The sequence below is a fragment of the Pseudophryne corroboree genome, chromosome 9, assembly GCF_028390025.1.
Source record: "Pseudophryne corroboree isolate aPseCor3 chromosome 9, aPseCor3.hap2, whole genome shotgun sequence".
Taxonomy (NCBI): domain Eukaryota; kingdom Metazoa; phylum Chordata; class Amphibia; order Anura; family Myobatrachidae; genus Pseudophryne; species Pseudophryne corroboree.
This window is the reverse complement of record NC_086452.1, coordinates 334,082,596-334,103,069: the sequence shown is the minus strand read 5'-3', so window position 1 is coordinate 334,103,069 and position 20,474 is coordinate 334,082,596. Positions and strand designations below refer to the sequence as shown.

Below are 20,474 nucleotides of genomic sequence, written 5' to 3'. Positions count from 1 at the left end.
TTGTGGGATGGAGGTTCACATGGGAGTCTGCAATTTCACAATTTCCATTCTTTTTTTTAAAGGAGGGGGGGTTGCGCATGTGAGCCCGCCTCTGCCACTGCACACAACATCCCTTTCCCACTCGGTACTCCACTCGCTGGGCGGAGGTAGTTACACAAAATGATGTGACTGCGCCATGATGTCACAGCGCAGCTGTCCGCGGTCTTATTAAGGGACGGCATGGAGGACGCGGGCACCATCTGAAGAGAGCAGCATTGAGGTCAGCTTAGGGAAGTGTGTGCTCTGCGGCTCTGCACTACCCTTGCCCTATTCTGCGGGACTTCCAGGTCACGGAGGTGGCTGCTGAGGCTGCACAAGTACTGTAAGTTACACATAACTGCGGCTTTCACACTCTTTCTCTCTCCTTCCCCTCCTCACCCCCACCCAGGTAGAAAAGGCTATACAGTACCTGGCGTTAGTGCTATTTTTGTAGAAAAATAGGTTCAGGAACTCCCTTGTGGGCAGTGGTGGGCGGAGCTGTGGGCAGTGTGGGAGGAGCTACAATGGGGGGGCACCTATGGAAGAATAAAGAATTTGCGCCTATGGCATGCACCCCCAAAAAAGGTGTGTGGCTTTGCTGCAGGGGGCGTGACCTTGCAGGAAAAGACTACTACCATAATGCCCATTACACATTATGCCACATCGTAATGGAAATTACGCCACCCACTGTAATGCCTATTACACATTATGTCACACACTGTAATGTCTATTACATGTTATGCTACACACTGTGAACACCCATTATGCATTATGCCACACACCGTAACACCCATTACATATTATGCTTCACACAGTTATGGCCCTGACACCATTTTATGCCCCTCACACAATAATGCCCCTTACAAATTATGCCACAGAGTATGGCTTCTAATTACTTTTAAAGTATCTGCCTGTTGCCAAGGGTTTCATGCACGTTATCAGGGATTTCATGCTCTGGGTTCCATGCTTGTTGCCAGGGGTTTCATGTGCATTGCCAGGGTGTCCTGTGCATTGCCAGGGGTTTCAAGCACATTGCCAGGGGTTTTCATGCACATTACCAGGGGTTTCATGTGCGTTGTCAGGGGTTTCATGCTCTGGGTTCCATACCTGTTGCCAGGGGTTTTATGTGCATTGCAAGGGGTCTGCTGTGCATTGCCAGGGGTTTCAGGTGCATTGCCAGGGGTTTTATGTGCATTGTCAGGGATCTCCTGCTTGTTGCCAGGGGTTTCATGCGCATTGCCAGGGGTTTCATGCGCATTGCCAGGGGTTTTCATGTGTGTTGCCAGGATTTTCATGCTAGTTGCCAGGAGTGTTCATGCGTGTTGTCAGGGGTCTCCTGCATGTTGCCATGGTTTTCAATGTGCGTTGCCAGGGGTTTTATATGCATTGCCAGGGGTCTCCTGCTTGTTTCCTGGGTGAGGGCAGGTGCGGGCTGTGAATAAGCATATACCATAAGCCCCCCACAGCCCCAACAGTGGACTGAGACATGCTAGGGGCTGTGGAAGCATTTCAGTCCATAGCAGTGTAAAAACCTCTTAAAATGCCCGCAGCCGAAGGGACAGACGCTAGAGGTCAAATGTGACCTCTAGCGTCTGTCTCCTCCTCAGCGGCGGCCATTTTTGGTGGGGTTTTTTACACTACTAAGGATGGAAGCACTTCCGCAGCCCCCGCTGCATCTCAATCCACTGCGGGGGCTTGTAGTATATGCTTATTCACAGCCCGCACTTGCCCTCCCAAACTTTTCTAGCATGGCCAGGACATTCCAGGTGATGTCATTTTTTTAGAACAGCTTCAGGAATGGCGTTCCGGAATGTTCCAGATGAAAAACAGCCCTGCCTGGCATAATGTGTATGGAGTATGTGTCTGGCATAATATGTATAGTGGTTTCTGTCTGGCATTATATGTATAGTGTGCTCTAATTGGCGTAAAGTGTGTACGGTGCTCTGCCTGGTGCAATGCGTATAGCATGCTCTGTCTTCCTGGCATAATGTATGTAAGGGATTCTGACTGCCTGGCGTAATGTGTGTAAGGGGCTCTGCCTGCCATGAGGCATATAATATGGTGTCAAGGGCATAATATGGTGCAAGGGGCATTACTGTGTGGGGCATAATTTTGTGCATAGGGCATTACTGTGTAAGGCTTATAATGTCGCAGGAGACATTACTGTGTGGGGCATAATATGTTGCAGGAGGCATTACTGTGTGGGGCATAATATTGGGCAAGGGGCATAAGATAGTCTTTTCCTGCAAGGACACTCCCATTTTAGTGAGGCCACACCCATTTTGGCGAGGCCACCCACCTTTGTTGTTGTTTTTTTTAGTGTGTATGGTGGGGCACTGGGTTTTCTTCTGTTCATACTGGAAGCCATTTTGTCCAGAAACAGTCCTGTTGGTTGTATTGGTCTGAGTTGCAAAACAATGCTTAAGAAATCTGCCTTTTGCATACTTACTGTATCTATGAAAAATAATCGATAGTGGGTCCGTTGTTCTATTTTCTGCAATTTAGTAGTTTTTCCCTTAAGTAAATGAGCAGATTGCTAAACAGATGGAAAAACTACCACAGAACTAAACTCGACCTTTAATAAATGTACCTATAAAATTGAAAGTGACGTGTCATATACACAAAATAATATCGTTTTGACATATTAATGTACAAAGTACAAAAGTCGCATTTTCAAAATATATTAAATACAAACATAGGGGGTGATTCAGAGTTGATCGTAGCTGTGCTAAATTTAGCACAGCTACGATCAGGCAGGGATCAGTACGTAATCCCGCTGGACGGGATCCCGGCGGTCGAAATACTGACGCCGGAATCCCGACCACACAATCCCGACAGGGGTGGCGAGCGGAACGCAGCCCCTTGCGGGCTCGCTTCGCTCGCCTCGCTCGGCACACTATTATATTCTCCCTCTATGGGTGTCGTGGACACCCACGGAGGGAGAATATGTCGGGATTGTGGCGGTCGGGATTCCGGCATCGGTATTTCGACCGCCGGGATCCCGTCCAGCGGGATGTTGACCGCCTCCCATCAGGCACACTGACATGCGGTGGGACGCCCAGCACAGGGATAGCCCGCCCCGCATGTCAGTCCCTGCCCCATTGTAGAAGTACAAAAGCATCGCACAGCGGCGATGCTTTTGTACTTTAGGAGTATCTCCCGGCCAGTGCAGCTCCTGTGCGGTGGCAGGGAGCTACTCATCGCTGCGTTTGACGTCATACTCATTGTTGTATCAGTCCTCCATAATGTGCATGAGATACACCTCTTAAAAGGTGTATATGGAAATGCTTAAAATTGTGTCTCAATTACATGAATATGCCCTTAATATATTAACCGACTCTTGCCCATTCGCATTCCGCATCACCAAGTGTTAGGAGACGCAAGTCACCAGGATTCAAGATATTTAAATATGTATTATGTCTGCTAGCATATTGTCTTAAATCCAAGTATAAAGAAGGCCTTCAGTAAACATTTTTCAATAAAATTAACTAAATTTAAGCTTATTAGATACACTCTAGTAGTGTGCATCGATCAGTATCTGCATATGTTAAAACAAAGAGGTAGGGGACCATGTTTAGGGGTGTGGCCAGTCTCCAGAGGAGTTGTGGCCACCCGTTACATTGGATTGCCTAACCATTAGTGAGTGCATGAGATGGGCCCCTTGACAAATATATAAATACTTCTAGTGTGTGCATGATAATGTACCAGATAAATATTGGCAATGCACTGTAGAGAATACACCATAGTCCTGTGCAGTATTATTATTATTATTATTCTCCTTTATTTATATGGCGCCACAAGGGTTCCGCAGCGCCCGATTACAGAGTACAAATGCACATAAAAAACAGGAAAAGGTATAAGGTAACATATGTATAATTCATGTGCACAGTCTGGAACCTGATCACTAGAGGAGGAGGAGGGCCCACCAAGCAGTGGGGCCCACCGGTGGTTTCCCCTGTACCCCTGTGGGCCAGTCCGACCCTGGATATGCCTACATGTGTTTCCCCAACCACCATTCCTGACATCGGGTAGGGCCTGGTACTGGTGCGTATGGCCACCGGATGTACAGTATATGAATTATGGGTCCTGCAGAAGGGGGTGTGGTTATGGCATCATGGTGGCACTAGTTATGCCTCATTTGCACTCTGCAGAGGTCCAGGCTGGCTACTTTGTACCCTCTGTACTCTTCTCATTGCCCGTGTGTCATCTCATTGTCAATGAGTTTCCGTTCAAACTAAATTCAAATCACCTGAAGTTGATCAATGATTAAGCGATGTATTCATGTCTGGCTGCATTCATCCCATGATGAAGGTATTGCTAGATACAAACTACAAGAGAGTGTACCTAACCAATCAATGGGTATGGGACACAGGGTTGACAGTGTCTTGGTCGACACACATCAGATCGACACCTATTGGTCGACAATGGTAAGGTCGACACAGGAAATAGGTCGACACTGCCAGTAGGTCAAGAAATAGGTCGACATGGAAAAAGGTCGACATGAGTTTTTTATGTTATTTTGGTGTAGTTCTCATCGTAAAGTGACCGGGAACCCCAATTAGTGCACTGTGTCCCCTTGCATGGTTTGCTTCACTCGCCATGCTTTGGGTAAGGTGCCTCGCTCCGCTGCTGCTGCACTCGGCACAGGTTATCATTCCCAATTGTAGTCCACGTGGATCGCAAAGTATAAAAAAGAAAGAACAAATTTGTGAAAAACTCATGTCAACCTTTTTCCATGTCGACCTTATTCATGCCGACCTAATGGCCGTGTCAACCTATTTCCTATGTCGACCTACTCACTGTTGACCAATGGGTGTCGACCTAATGGGTGTAGAACTAGACACTGTCGATTTAGACTCTGGATACCCCAATCAATGTACCTGACCAATCAATGTACCTGATCAATCTATATATATATATATATATATATATATAAATACATTATCACCTTTAGGCTTAAATGAAACAAATGATATTACCCCGTTCCTGCATGGATAAGTTGCTATGTGGGATTGTTTGGGTCTAATTCATCCTTATATGAGATATATCTATTTTATGGTTCCTTTTATATTTATATATAGTTATACATATATTATTGATTATTAATAATGGGTTCTTTGAATTTATTGCTAACCAGCTTTTAATAATAATGCAGTAGTATGAGTTGCGCCTGTGACTGTTTGAGTCAACTGCGGGGATAGCTCTTGCAGGTTCGGAGGTGGTCCGGTGGTGTCATGGCAGTTTCCGGCTGCTGCTATGGTGTCCCGTACCGATCTCCGTGCTGTGGGAGCGGCTCTCTGCAGGAGCGCACTCATGCTATGTTTTATGGAGATGTTTATAATATTAAAGTACCGATATGGAAATACTCTGTATGGATATATATTTGTATGTGTTATTTGTTGTATGATTATTTATTAATTGTTGTCTAGATATAAAATTTAAAACCTTTTGTGAAGACTCCTCAGTATTGCTTCTCAATTATTATATAATGATTATATTACTTTATATTTATATTTTTATTTTTTAGTTAATAAATAAATGTATGTAGATAGGATTAGTAGATCTGGAGATTAGGTGTCTAAAATGTATTTGCTATTTATGATGTCGAGAAGTGTTATATTAAATGTGTCAGTGCAGCACGATTAGAAAGGTGTATGTAATAAAACCAATTAAGCTGTGGACATAAAAATACGTGCTGAAGAGAGAGAGACCACACACCCTGACGAAGTCATACAGTGATGAAATGCGTTGGCCGTGGCCTGGGAAGGACGTGTTCGTTTCACTTCAGGAACACTGGTCCGTTGGTTAAGACGCTGAACTGAATTCACACTGTGATGTTAGTGTATTAGAATGCTTAATATTTGTAGACACTCCCTTACTAATCTGTGTTAGCCTGAATCTTCAGTGATGGTCCCTGGGACCAGGGGGATGCTGGGAAGTGGGTGGTCCAGTGTACAGTGTGCTTGGAGTTGGGGATGGAATAAACAGCACAGCAGTGAACTCACATGTCTCTGTGTCCCCATGACTGGATTTACAAACATATGAACAAACCATGGTGTCAGAAGAAGTTTAACTTGGACTGCTAGTGCTCTCAGAGTGTGAAAGAATCCTGCAGCAGTCTGTTAGGCTGTGATACTCTGTGTCTGCAAAGCCTGCCGTGTGCTCCTCTCTTCAAACAGTGAGTAACCATGAATAAACTGGCTCCTCCAGCCGGCATGCTGATGTCTGGTAACTTGTCTGAAAACTGGAAAAGATTTAAGCAAAGGTTTAATATATTTATTTTGCTGCATGTGGAGCTGATACAGAGGCTGACAAAACGAAGGCACACATTTTCCTCCATGTGATAGGAGAGGATGTGCTGGACATTTATAATAGTTTTCAGTTTGCTGAGGGGTAGAATATGGGGCTATCTTCTATAATGCAAAAGTTTGAAGATTACTTTGTGCCAAGGAAAAATGTGACATATGAAAGATATAAGTTTTTCACATGTGATCAGAAGTCTGGAGATGGATTTGATCAGTATGTTACAGAGCTGCAATCACTCAGTAAAACCTGTGAGTTTGGTGATTTAAAGGATTCACTGATTAGAGGTCGTATTGTCTGTGGAATACCTGATAATGGACTCAGAGAGAGATTGCTGAGAGAGCAAGACCTAACACTAGAAAAGGCAGTGACTATGTGTAGATCTGCAGAAATAACTAGATTTCAAGCCAAAACATTACACAAGGAAGCTTGTGCTGTCCATGTAGTGCAGAAAACAGAGCCACGTAAACCTCCATTCTCAAGAATGAAGCAGTCTAAGCCACAGTCTAACAAGGAAATGTGTAGTAGATGTGGAAATGCTCACAATCCTAAAATGTGCCCTGCTTATGGTAAAACCTGCATGAAATGTGGTAGACTTAATCACTTTGCCAAATGCTGTAAAATGAAAAGTGAAACCAATGTGCATGCTATTAAGCAAACAGAGGAATTCTCTGTGGATTGCATTGAACTTTGCAGTGCAGATAAGAAAGAATGGATTGTCCTTTTAACTGTGAACGAGATTGTCATTCCCTTTAAGCTTGATACTGGCGCGCAGGTGAATTTAATATCGTTTCAAGACTATAAGACTTTTAGAGTAAAACCTAAAATTCATCAAGCCAAAGTGAAAGTTACAGGGTACACTGGGGAGGAAATTCCTGTGAAAGGTACATGCTTAGTGACACTGAAATATAAGGGGCAACAGTATAAAACATCTCTACTGATTGTGGATAAAATTGTGCAACCGATTCTAGGATTAAGTTCCTGTGAGAAACTAAGCTTGCTAAAGAAAGTTTTTATGGTGACATCACAAGTAGAAGATGACTGCAAATCGATGTTTACAGAATACAGAGACTTGTTTGAAGGTCTAGGTTGTTTGCCTGGAGAGCATAAAATAAATATAGACACGCAAGTTTCTTCAGTGATACACCCCTGTAGAAAAGTGCCGTTTGCGCTGAGAGAAAAACTGAAACAAGAGTTAAATTGCATGGAAGCCTTGGGTGTGATACAGAAAGTTGATGAGCCTACTGAATGGGTAAGCTCCTTAGTAATTGTTGAAAAGAAAAATGGACAACTTAGAATATGTCTAGACCCCAGAGATTTAAACAAAGCTATTAAATGAGAACATTCAAACTACCAACCAGAGATGAAATCATGTCGCAATTTGCGGGAGCAAAATGGTTCAGTAAATTGGACGCATCATCAGGATTCTGGCAAATGAAGCTAGATGAGGCCAGCTCAAAGCTTTGTACATTTAATACACCAGAAGGTCGATACAGAATTCTTCGACGACCATATGGAATATTGTCTGCTCCAGAAGTATATCACAAAAAGATACACATGATTTTTGAACATATTCCAGGTGTTGAAACAATGATGGATGACATTATTGTCTGGGGATCTACAAAGGAAGAACATGATTCTAGATTGAGACAAGTAATGGAACTTGTCAAGAAAGTGAATCTAAAGTTAAACAAGGACAAATGTGAATTTGGCGTGAATACACTTACCTTTATGGGTGACGTGGTCTCGGATCAAGGTGTAAAACCAGACCCAAGGAAAATATCAGCCATAGTGAACATGGAACGTCCTAACAACAAAGACGACATCAGAAGATTCCTAGGAATGATTACTTACTTAGGAAAGTTTATTTCTCAACTCTCTGAACGAACAGCCTCTCTTAGATGGTTGTTGGACAAAGATAACGAGTGGATGTGGTCACATGAACAAGAAGAGAGTTGGCAAAACTTAAAACAGATCATTGCAGAGCAACCAGTGCTAAAATTCTTTGATCCTGCGAAAAGAATAAGAATTTCAGCAGATGCTTCGCAATTTGGCCTAGGCTCAGTGCTGTTACAAGAACATGAGGATACATGGCAACCAGTAATCTATCCATCAAGAGCACTGACAAGTGCTGAAACAAGGTATGCTCAGATAGAAAAAGAACTTCTAGCGATCACATATGCATGTGAGCGATTTCATCAGTTTGTGTATGGTCAAACATTTACAGTGGAAACTGACCACAAGCCATTGGTAGCTATCATGACTAAATCATTACATGACTGTCCCATGAGAATTCAACGAATGCTTATCAGACTACAGAAATATGATGCACACTTGCTGTACTGGCCCGGCAAATACATGTACATTGCTGATACACTTTCTCGTGCTGTGGACAAAAGTGAAGGTTCCAAAAGTCTGATGGATGAAGAGATAGAAGCCTATGTTAATTTGATTGTAGCTTCTCTACCAGTGTCTCTTGCAAGACAACAAACAGATTAGGAAAGAAACTGAGACAGATGACACAGTGAAAGTATTGAAAGATATCATTCTGAAAGGTTGGCCAGCAGAAAAACATGCATGCCCGCTGTCTATCCATGATTATTGGATGTACCGCAGTGACCTTACGGTTGTCGATGGTATTATTTACAAAGGCAATAGGTTTGTCATACCTGCACGACTAAGAAAAACTATGCTGTGCAAGACACTACATACAATTACTAGTAAAGCCATAATCAATTGCATGAAGTCAATCTTTGCAAGGCATGGTGTTCCTATGGAAGTGTTCACTGACAATGGTCCTCAGTTTTCCAGTGCTGAATTTAGACAATTTGCTGATGAGTGGGAATTTGTCCATACTACGTCAAGTCCCCACTATCCACGCTCAAATGGGTTGGTGGAAAGTTCAGTGAAAACTGTAAAGAGTCTCATGAAAAAAGCTCAAGAAGGTAAAGAAGATTTCTACAAAAGTCTTTTAATCTACCGCAGTACACCTTTACAGAATGGACTTCCTCCTGCACAAATGCTGATGGGAAGGAGGATTAGAGCAAATCTCCCGATACATGATGAACTGCTCAATACACATAACTCAGCGTTGGTTAGACTGAGTAAGGAACGTCAACAGGCGAAACAGAAACTGTTCCATGACAGGCGAGCAAAAAGCTTATCTGATCTAAAATCAAGTGACCAAGTCCGCCTCAGAGATCATGAGAAAGGTATTTGGGTGCAGAAAGGTATTGTGCAAGCACAAGTAACACCAAGATCTTATACTATACGTACAGAGCGTGGAACGGAAGTAAGAAGAAATCGGGTGTATTTAAGATCTCAACCTAACCATAATGAAGACAACATGACTGAAGAATACCCTTCATCTGACATGTATGATGATCCTGATAATGGTGAACCAACCACGATTCTAGAAAGGTCCAACATGGTCGATGAAACACAGACTGTGTATGAAAGACCCAAAAGGGAAATACGCAGACCTGAGAGACTCATTGAAACGTGTTAGATGATGTTCTTAATATGACGTTGTTAATTGTTGCATTGAAATGTATAGGGCTTATCTTTAAAGAAAAGAGGATGTGATGTTAGTGTATTAGAATGCTTAATATTTGTAGACACTCCCTTACTAATCTGTGTAAGCCTGAATCTTCAGTGATGGTCCCTGGGACCAGGGGGATGCTGGGAAGTGGGTGGTCCAGTGTGCAGTGTGCTTGGAGTTGGGGATGGAATGAACAGCACAGCAGTGAACTCACATATCTCTGTGTCCTCATGACTGGATTTACAAACATATGAACAAAACACACACCTCCCAGTGCTGTGCGGGGCGAGCCGCTGCAAACTGCTCCGGAGGCAGCAGAGATTCGTCTGCACACTGGTGATCTTTTATCTCAATGTATGTGAGCTTGTTACTTTGTAGTAAAATCTTTTGATACTTTGACTCACTGAGTGCGCCTTCATTTTCTTTCAGCTTTAATGGACTAATAGTGTTGGTTACACTGTTTACTGGAAGTGCTTGTGCTCACATCCTGAATATTACGGACTTGATGCATTTGAAGGAAAAGACATTGATTGCACAACCATCTGTCTAACTTTATATATATATATATATATATATATATAGAAAAAGAAAAAGGCAAATGGAGCACTCACCAGTCTTTGCATAGATGTAAATATCAAATTGAATTTTTATTTCTCCAGACAGCATAAATAGCACAGCAAGACTGTTTGCTACAGTCCAGTATCTTTATAAGAAGCCCAAACGTTTTCGGCCATATCCAGACCGTCATCAGGGGACACAGAGAGCATCAGAGAGCTGTCACATCATATTTAGAACATCAGCAGCCTAACTGACCAGGCCTCACCGGCTCCCTAAATACCCATCATTCAAAAAACGCGCCAAAATTGCGTCATTGTGTGGGCGGAGTCAGCCCAGTATATTCATTATTATATATATGAACAACCACATTATTAATACATATAAGTACTAATACAAATCCCCCATTTCACAACAGTATCACTAATCCCAAAAGGAGTCTCAATGTTTCTATAAAAAGTACCTGAATAGAGAACGTAGTGGTTGCATAGCAACCACTGCCCGGCCGTTCCTTCTCTATCGACCGCCAATGGGAGCCTGAGCGGAAGTGACGTATCGGGTTGGTCGCTAAGCAACCTTCCGAGCGTCACTCTACAGGTAATGTGATGCAGACAACCGCCTTGGCGGAAATGACGTCTCGGACTGGTTGCCAAGCAACCATCCGAGCGTCACTCCACAGCCAATAGATGACAATGTAGATCACTGGTTGCCATGCAACCTTCCGAGCAGCTCACCACATTGGATATCTATGGTTGCCACGCAACCAAACACAGATGGGCGGAACCACAATCACACGCTGGCGGAAAAACCACACTGTATAATGACATAATCATAACAATATGGTGCAAAAGACTCATTTTGGGAATCTAAAGTATATATATATATAGAGTGACGCTCGGAAGGTTGCTTAGCGACCAACCCGATACGTCACTTCCGCTCAGGCTCCCATTGGCGGTCGATAGAGAAGGGACGGCCGGGCAGTGGTTGCTATGCAACCACTACGTTCTCTATTCAGGTACTTTTTATAGAAACATTGAGACTCCTTTTGGGATTAGTGATACTGTTGTGAAATGGGGGATTTGTATTAGTACTTATATGTATTAATAATGTGGTTGTTCATATATATAATAATGAATATACTGGGCTGACCCCGCCCACACAATGACGCAATTTTGGCGCGTTTTTTGAATGATGGGTATTTAGGGAGCCGGTGAGGCCTGGTCAGTTAGGCTGCTGATGTTCTAAATATGATGTGACAGCTCTCTGATGCTCTCTGTGTCCCCTGATGACGGTCTGGATATGGCCGAAAACGTTTGGGCTTCTTATAAAGATACTGGACTGTAGCAAACAGTCTTGCTGTGCTATTTATGCTGTCTGGAGAAATAAAAATTCAATTTGATATTTACATCTATGCAAAGACTGGTGAGTGCTCCATTTGCCTTTTTCTTTAATTGGATTCTCTGGAGGGGATCTGTGGATGACACCCCAGCTGCTGAATTGAAGATAAACAACGTGAGTGCGACTTTCTCTTCTATATATAAGGAAATTAGGATCCTGACCGTGGACTGGTTTCTTGGTCTGCACCCGTGGACATTTATACAAGTATATCAATATATTATGCAGTTTTTTGACCTTTTTGTGGTCGACTCTGATATGACATTTTAATTGTCATTTTTAATTGATTTTTGGTCAGTGCACTGGTCTTATATTTCTCCTTGGTGTTATTCCACAGTAGGATATGTCAATAGGATCATCCCTAGATATATATGTTTAGTTTAGCTTTATGTATGTTTCATTTACTTTCCTGAATTTATCCTCCTTAATCTAGCTCCAACACTTCACTGTATTGGTTTGATTAATTTTTTGTCTTGCATAATGTCTCAATCTGAAGTGGTTTTGTTTGATGAGCAATTACTATCAGCCGCTGAAAATCAGCTGGTATCACTGACTGATGACGATGCCGAAAAGGTATACTTTGACCACTTTGAATTTACCAGGCTCCCTGATGAGAAACCTGTTGACTTGATGCATAAAATCATACGTCTCAAAAGAAGGGAAACAGAATTGACATTACATGGCCAATTTTTGTCAGAATATCACAGGTCCAAGAGAATACCCAGAGGGTTCCGCATCACTAATACGCCAACTATTGGTAGAACCAATGCTGTTTTTTGCAGCAAGTGGTGCGGGGTCCTCAACAAGTGTTCCTTGGACCTGATCCTCCTAGTTATTGAGGAAGTCGGCATCGAACTTGTGAAGGTTCGTGATGAAATCACGAAATTTGAAAAATCTAATTTAACAACTTTGAAAAATGACAAGACTGACAATTGGTGTGAAAAAATCCAAACACAAATAAATACATACAGGGAGGAGTTGGTCTCTTTTAAGAGAAAAAAATTGCAGACTGTAACTACTGACTACGCCACACATAATGTGTATAGATGGCTTTCTGGCAACTCTAATGGAGGTAGGAGACAGAGGACATATCGTCCACAGAAATATAGGAATAAACTTGGGCTAGAGTCCTCTACATCACAGTCGGCATCTGATTCCGAACCTAACGCACCGCTTCCACCAAGTGGTTTTTTAGGCCCACGAAGGAGAAGGGCGGGCACACCTGGAAACCAGGTAGACCACACCCGCGGAGGGGGGGATTCAGGCGGAAGAAACCGGAGGAGGTAGAATCGGGATGTGTATTCAATTTATCCAATCATGTTTTGTCTAAGGCTGAAGGTTCTCTTTTGGCCCTGGGATTAAGTTTTGTACCTTCCTCTAGGCATGATGAGTTTAATTTTGCTGTGGATCATTATAAGTTTGGGAGGAAGTTAAGGTTGCGTGATTTTTTCATGGACAAAGATGAGACTGGTCGTTTTGAACAGACAGGTTCTCAATTTTTGAAACCAAGCCTTTTTGATCCGCAGACTAATAATGCTAGTATTCGTACTTTCCTGAGGATGACAGAACATGATTGTAAGGAATCCAAAGCTAGGAGGGATTTTGATAATCTTAATTTCCAACAGAGACAGGCCCTTAAATCTTTGAGGGACAATGACACCATTGTGATCCGCCCTGCGGATAAGGGCGGGGCAATTGTCATCCAGGATGCAGTTGATTATGACAAAGAAATTAAATGTCAGCTGTCGGATGTAACAACTTATACCAAGTGTAGCATGAATCCTATGCCAGGTATAAAAAGACGAATAGATCAGGTCATTGATATGGCCGCCCGGAATGGTTGGCTCACTGAACAGGTCTCTTCGTACTTAAAGGTAGAATTTCCGATCTGCCCATTGATTTATACACTGCCTAAGGTCCACAAGTCATTGGTGGACCCCCCTGGCAGGCCTATCATCTCTGCCAGGGGTTCCCTTTTGCAGCCCTTAGCCATTTTTGTGGATAGTTTCTTACAAGAACTTATCCCTCACATCCCGAGTTATCTCCGAGACACGAGTGACTTCCTGGACAATATTCTTGCCTTTAGAGATTTTAATGAAAATATGCTATTTGTAACCATGGATGTATCGTCTTTATATACTATCATTCCCCACATAGAAGGGATTGAGGCTGTTAGAAAATTGATGATCATACATGGTAACATGCATCTCCCATGTGAATTTATTTTGGAGTTACTTGAGCTAATTTTGATACATAACCACTTTTCTTATCAGGGTAATTATTACCTTCAATGCTCGGGGACCGCGATGGGGTCTAATGTGGCCCCGATGTATGCTGGTATTTTCATGCATGACTATGGGTCTAATAACATCTACCCTAAATTTGGCAATAAGATTGCCTATTATAAGAGATTTATAGATGACATATTTCTGCTGTGGAGTGGCACCAGGGAGGAATTTCATTCTATGTTGAATGAACTCAACAACTTAGAATCCACGGTTCGCTTCACTGGGGTTTGTGAATATAACTCCATCAATTTTTTGGATGTTACTGTATTCCGGAATGGAATGGAACTGGGCACTACACTATACAGGAAAGAAACCGATAGAAACACCTTCCTGCATGCGACCAGTAAACATCCGCCCTCTCTTAAATCAAGCCTCCCTATTTCCCAATTTATGAGAGTTTTACGGAACAATACTAACCCTGATACCGCAGAAGTTCAAATTAGAGAGATGAAAGAACGTTTCCTCGAAAGGGGATACACAAAGAGTACAGTGGAGAGCTGTCTCATTAAGGCAAAACGGAAGGTTCATCAGAAACGCAACCAGGGACAGAATCGGATGATATTTGTGACACAATACGATGATATGTCTCCGGTTATTTCTAAAACCCTGAAAAAGCATTGGCCATTAATCAGATCTGACCCGAAGTTTAAGGGTACTTTGGAGAATCCACCAATGATGGCTTATAGACGTGGTAGAAACCTGAAGCAGATTCTTATGCAACCTGCCCGACGCTTTAATGCCAAGGAAAGCAGTAAATGGCTAAACTCTAAGAAGCCAGGTTGCTTCAGATGTGTTGGTTGTGTGACGTGCCGCTCGCTGCTGCCGGGCACTTCTTTTCCACACCCTCACACTGGAAAATTGATCAACATCAGATATAAGCTTCACTGCAGGTTAAGCCATGTAGTCTATATGCTTTTATGCCCATGTGGCCTGGCATACGTTGGGATGACGACCTGCACCTTTAGAGAACGAATGGCAAACCACAGGAGCTCGATTCACCAGGCAATTATATCTGGCTCATCTGACAAACCGGTGGCACAGCACTTCTTAAAAGCGGGACATCAGGGTTCAGCACTTAGGTGTCGCATAATTGATTGGGCCCCGGAACCTGAGAGGGGCGGAGACCGTGCTCTTATACTGAGAAAATTGGAGGCAAGATGGATTTTTAGATTGGGAACTTTAGCCCCCAATGGACTAAATGAGAATAATCACCTTGGGATTTTTCTTAGATAAAGAAGAGGGGTTTTTTTTGCCCTCTATGACCAGTGCACTGCAAAGTGTTAATTAAATACACTTTATAAATTTTAAAAAGATGCTCATATATGTAGGTGTTTTAGACGCATGCATATATGTATGTATGTTTGTATATTTATGTTGTATGTTGATGTTTGTCATGATAGAGTATTACCCATACCTCATTGGCTCCTTACTGCCCACAGCTTTACTTTATTTTGAACAACCCAATTGGTCATCCGTACACTAGTGTTTGGGTGACTGATTCCTCTATATATATATATATATATACTTTAGATTCCCAAAATGAGTCTTTTGCACCATATTGTTATGATTATGTCATTATACAGTGTGGTTTTTCCGCCAGCGTGTGATTGTGGTTCCGCCCATCTGTGTTTGGTTGCGTGGCAACCATAGATATCCAATGTGGTGAGCTGCTCGGAAGGTTGCATGGCAACCAGTGATCTACATTGTCATCTATTGGCTGTGGAGTGACGCTCGGATGGTTGCTTGGCAACCAGTCCGAGACGTCATTTCCGCCAAGGCGGTTGTCTGCATCACATTACCTGTAGAGTGACGCTCGGAAGGTTGCTTAGCGACCAACCCGATACGTCACTTCCGCTCAGGCTCCCATTGGCGGTCGATAGAGAAGGGACGGCCGGGCAGTGGTTGCTATGCAACCACTACGTTCTCTATTCAGGTACTTTTTATAGAAACATTGAGACTCCTTTTGGGATTAGTGATACTGTTGTGAAATGGGGGATTTGTATTAGTACTTATATGTATTAATAATGTGGTTGTTCATATATATAATAATGAATATACTGGGCTGACTCCGCCCACACAATGACGCAATTTTGGCGCGTTTTTTGAATGATGGGTATTTAGGGAGCCGGTGAGGCCTGGTCAGTTAGGCTGCTGATGTTCTAAATATGATGTGACAGCTCTCTGATGCTCTCTGTGTCCCCTGATGACGGTCTGGATATGGCCGAAAACGTTTGGGCTTCTTATAAAGATACTGGACTGTAGCAAACAGTCTTGCTGTGCTATTTATGCTGTCTGGAGAAATAAAAATTCAATTTGATATTTACATCTATGCAAAGACTGGTGAGTGCTCCATTTGCCTTTTTCTTTAATTGGATTCTCTGGAGGGGATCTGTGGATGACACCCCAGCTGCTGAATTGAAGATAAACAACGTGAGTGCGACTTTCTCTTCTATATATATATATATATATATATATATACACACACACACCTATATGTTATTTGGAAACATTTTATTTCTTTTTTCTTTTTTATAGGGGAAAAATTCCCTAAAGTATGTGATTCTTGTAAGGCAGGCATGTCCAAACTGCGGCCCTCCAGCTGTTGTGAAACTACATATCCCAGCATGCCCTGACACAGTTTTGCTGTCTGTGAATGCTAAAGCTGTGTCAGGGCATGCTGGGATGTGTAGTTTCTTAACAGCTGGATGGCCGCAATTTGGACATGCCTGCTGTAAGGGATAGTGGGAAGCGTTTTGGAGACCAAATTGATTCCACTAAGTTGTCTCAAAGGGCCTGTCAGCCAGGTAAACATGATGTTTAGACACATGATTGATTGGGTCAGTACTGGTAGCTGTTATTGCCACTTACGTGTGTAGACTGTACATTCCTGATTAATAAGAGGGCTGGTGGCCTAATAACGACAGTTGACTCGAGGAAATTTCCTTTTTCTGTCTGAATTTTCATTGTGCAATGTATAACTCACTTTAAAACTTGTTTATACTCAAATCATGGGAACTTCTCTCTCCCAAAGCAATTTTCTTCTTATACTGTATAGCACACATTTAATGCCAAAAGAGATTTATGAATTTTAGTCATATACAACTTCTCACATCAGAGATCATCTTTCTGATCTGAATGATACCAGGAACACATCAAATGATGAATCAAATGTTTAAAGCCAGGGGATGCCCATTCCTGCACTCTGACATTATGGATCATCTGAAACATATATGCAGAGCAAAAGATGTATGCAGAATTCTGGAAATGGCAGAGAGGACAGAAGCTTTACTCTGGGGAAATTAACACAGCACTACAGCTTCATACATTTTAAATGGAATTCTGCAAGACAGAGATGTAAACAGAAATTGAGATGTGAGAGACAAAACAGAAAATACCAAAAGATAGATGATGCAGAATAAAAGTAAAAGCAAGAAACTGAATGAGAGATTACAGAAACTGAAACAAAAGAATAGGGCAGGGAGACAGAGGAAATGAGTGCTTATATACAGGGGTTAAAGTGGGGGAACGAGGTGGAACTGAGTTCCACCTCTTGTAATGGTAGGGGGAACTAGTTCCACCACATCTACTGCCCTGCATAGTAACAACAACAGAAAAACCTGCCCCATAGCCTATATCAATAGATGATGCAGGCAACACTAGTGTTACTGATAAACTGCAGCTACCTCCCCATTCCTTGGGTCCTGGTGGCTCCATAGGTCCTCATCCATTTGCAGCCCACCCCTCCTGGTACTCACACATGCTGTGTCTGTTGGACAGCATTCAAACCCTCCTCAGGTCCCAGTGGCTTCCTTTTCCGGCACGGCGTATGTGATGTCATGCTGTCATCACTGCTGAAGTGAAGTGGACCATAGAAACATAAAACATAGAAACATAGAAACATAGAATTTGACGGCAGATAAGAACCACTTGGCCCATCTAGTCTGCCCGTTTTTTTTATCCTTTAGGTAATCTCAACCCTTTTTAAACCTTAATTATTTGTAAGGATATGCATATGCCTATCCCAAGCATGTTTAAATTGCTCTACAGACCATGAAGATGAGCAGGCTCTGTGCATCTTGAAGATAAGATGAGAGGGGGCTGGAGGGACTAGAGAGGTAGGGAAGCTGCTGAAGGGATACAGGACATGGAGCTGCTGGAGGGACACAGGCAGTGAGCTACTGGAGTGACAGAGGAAAAGATGTGTATAAGGGGCACTACTGTGGGCATTATGTGTAGGCGCACTACTATTGTGGGCATTATGTGTAAGGGGCACTTCTACTGTGGGAATTGTGTATAAGGGGCAATACTGTGAGGCATAACATACCATTGTGTAGTGCAATGTAAATAAAGGGCACCACTGAGTGATATAACCTGAAAAGGGGGCATTACTATGTGGTGTAATATGAATCAGGGGCACTACATGCAGTGTAATGAGAATAAAATTGCGCTACTATGTGGTGTAATTTGATTTGGGGGTACTATTATGTGACCACACTGCTTCTTTGTGAGATCAATGTCCCTTTATAAAGTATGGGAAGCAGGGCACTGATTTATGGTTTGTAGGGGGAGTGCTGAAAACACTAGCACTGGCCCTGTGGCACGCTGCTTGGATTTTGGGAATCCGGAGTTGTGGCTTGAGACTATCGGTAACATTCGACAGGATAAGCCGGGCAGACTGAATAAAGGTCTTTTTCATAGGTCTCCAATGAAGGTACTGCTGGAGCTGTAACTAGGAAATTCTGTAGAAGCGAAAGGATCGGCAGAGCCCGGTTGCCCGAGCGCGAACACCTGGCAGGACCCCGGAGGTAGTACGACCAATGACTGGAATGAGCTGAGGGTTCAGGGAGTGAAGGTAACCGGAGGATCAGTTAGTGTGCCGAAATGACAAGGAAATCTGGTGAATCAGAAGAATTCCAGCACAGATTAACTAGCACACACAAGGCTGTGTGAGAGACGTTGCACTGGCGATTTCTCACCCAGAAAGCCTCAGGTTTATACCTGTAGGCTGTTTCTCATTGGCTTTGCAAGTCTCACTGGTCACTGCACGATTTGGGTCAGGTGACCCTTCCAAGATGGCTGCGCCCATACTGCAACTCTGCAGCTGGAAGCTGCACTCACACATGCTGCTGCCTCTGCCCCCTGGCCTCCTAGACCTCCCTGCAAGCTGAAACCAGCACCAGCAGCCTGCACCCCCTCCGGAGGAACCGCTCCAGAACGTCCGGACAGGTAAGTACTGGGACCCGAGCCGCCGGATCGTGACACCCTGGCTCTGCTTCATGTGGGGGGAGGGGGGGGGGGTAAATGAGTTCCACCACCTCTCTAGGACCATTTTAAGCCCTGCTTATATATACTTGTGTACTCTGTTGAAAAATAAATAGGAGTGGTCAGTCCATACACAAAGCAATCTATGGATGCATTCGTATCCCCTTAGCTCTCCTAAACAGGCAGGACCCTCCATCTGCATGTTCATCCCCAGACTTGCTTTCAGTGCTCCTAGTCCCCATCATCGACTCTGACCTAGGGACAGATGTATCAAGCCTTGGAGAGAGATAAAGTACTAACCAATCAGCTTCTATTATTTTACAACCTTTTAACTTTCTCATGCCTCTCTGTACAGAGTGAGTCTCCCAACTATCAGTATGTGAATTAGACAGTCAAAAGGTCAACACTGACAATGCCGCTACTGTTGTGTGGAACACAGGGGGTAATTCAGAGTTGGTCGTAGCAACAAATTTGTTAGCAGATGGGCAAAACCATGTGCATACCTCTCAACTTTAGCACCATCCAGGGAGGGACATTATCGCTCGCCTTCTCCGTGCGCCTGAGTTTAGGGGCGTGTCCTACAGGAAAGGGGTGTGGCTTCTCTGCAACTGTCACACTTGCAAGCCACGCCCCTTTTTGTGATTATGGGGGCATGGACAGCGCTGAGAGAGCTGCTGGCCATGCCCCCTTTCCATGGTAATAGACGCTGTGCGCATGCGCACAGCATCTATTCACAGACTGCTCTGCTCAGAGCAGCGAGTGACAGGGGGAGATCTCCCAACTGCCCCCCACCCGCGGGACACTGCGAACCACGGGTGGGACAGCGGGACAAACCGTGAAAAACGGGACTGTCCCGCCAAAATCGGAACAATTGGGAGGTATGCATGTGCACTGCAGGTAGGGGTGGGCAGATATAACATGTGCAGAGAGAGTTAGATTTGGGTGGGTTATTTTGTTTCTGTGCAGGGTAAATACTGGCTGCTTTATTTTTACACTGCAATTTAGATTTCAGTTTGAACACACCCCACCCAAATCTAACTCTCTCTGCACATGTTGGCTGGGCCGTTGGGGGGGCGTGGCGGATGCGTGACGTCTCACGCAGCTGCTGCGGC

General features: G+C 43.5%; 1 long non-coding RNA gene across 8 annotated transcripts in view; it reads right to left on the bottom strand.

Moving 5' to 3' along the window:
• Window positions 1–5,778: 5,778 nt before the first annotated feature.
• The window catches only part of LOC134957007 (uncharacterized), a 108,305-nt gene continuing 93,609 nt past the window's right edge, over window positions 5,779–20,474 (bottom strand). For 2 of the 8 annotated variants that reach the window (XR_010186382.1, XR_010186381.1), the window contains exons 2-4: window positions 17,856–17,948; window positions 17,211–17,358; window positions 5,781–6,262 (exon numbers count right to left, since the gene is read on the bottom strand). This is a non-coding gene — a long non-coding RNA (uncharacterized LOC134957007). Of the gene's footprint in view, window positions 6,263–17,210; window positions 17,359–17,855; window positions 17,952–20,474 lie in introns of all 8 variants that reach the window. The other 6 variants (XR_010186379.1, XR_010186378.1, XR_010186377.1 and 3 more) reach the window with 6 other exon arrangements.